The sequence below is a fragment of the Guillardia theta genome (genome assembly GCF_000315625.1).
Source record: "Guillardia theta CCMP2712 unplaced genomic scaffold GUITHscaffold_167, whole genome shotgun sequence".
NCBI classification, from domain to species: Eukaryota; class Cryptophyceae; order Pyrenomonadales; family Geminigeraceae; genus Guillardia; species Guillardia theta.
In genome coordinates this window covers 94,477-95,208 of record NW_005434509.1, presented here as the reverse complement: position 1 = coordinate 95,208, position 732 = coordinate 94,477, and positions in this window count along the sequence as shown.

Sequence of the window (732 nt, the reverse complement as noted above, 5' to 3'; positions counted from 1 at the left end):
ATCATGGAGGGGGGGGGAGAGGAGGAGGAGAGAGGAGGAGAAGAGACGAGGAGGAGAGAGGAGGAGGAGGGGAGGGGAGAAGGAGAAGGAAGCAGAGGAGAAGCAGAGCAAGGAGGAGGGTAAGGGTAGGGAGGAGCCGAGCCGAGAGGAGGAGCAGGAGAAGAGAGGTGGAAGAAAACGATGATGTAAAGAGGTCGAGAAAACGTTTCAGAAGAAAGATAAGGTAAAAGAAAAGTGGATACCACAGAAAATGGGAAGATATGGTGAATGGTAGGCGAGAAGAAAACGACACGGGGCGGTTCATGGTGCTTGTTATGTAGTACTGCCATGAAAGATTCAAGTGCGGGAGGTTGTTCCAGGAAGTTTCCTATGAGGATGATATTTCATGTAGCTGGGATGTTGAAAATGAGGGAAGGGACGAATGAGATGGTGTGGCGGGAAAGAGCGGAGATGGAGAGGATGGGCGCGGGTACACGAGAGTAACAGGTCAAGAGGGAGGGACGAGTCGGGCAGAGGACACGAGGGAGAGGACGACGTGTAGCTGAGGATGATACTTGTAGGAAGAGAAGTGAGGCTGGCGGGAGATGGCAGACGGAAAACTCTAAAGGTTGAGAATATGACAACCATGCCTGTCAGTGAATGGAGTGTAAAGGACTAGAGCATGTGAAGAGCGATGGCTATCTTTCAGCCCCACTTAAAACAATGTGAAGGCAGCAGCAGCAGCAGCAGCAG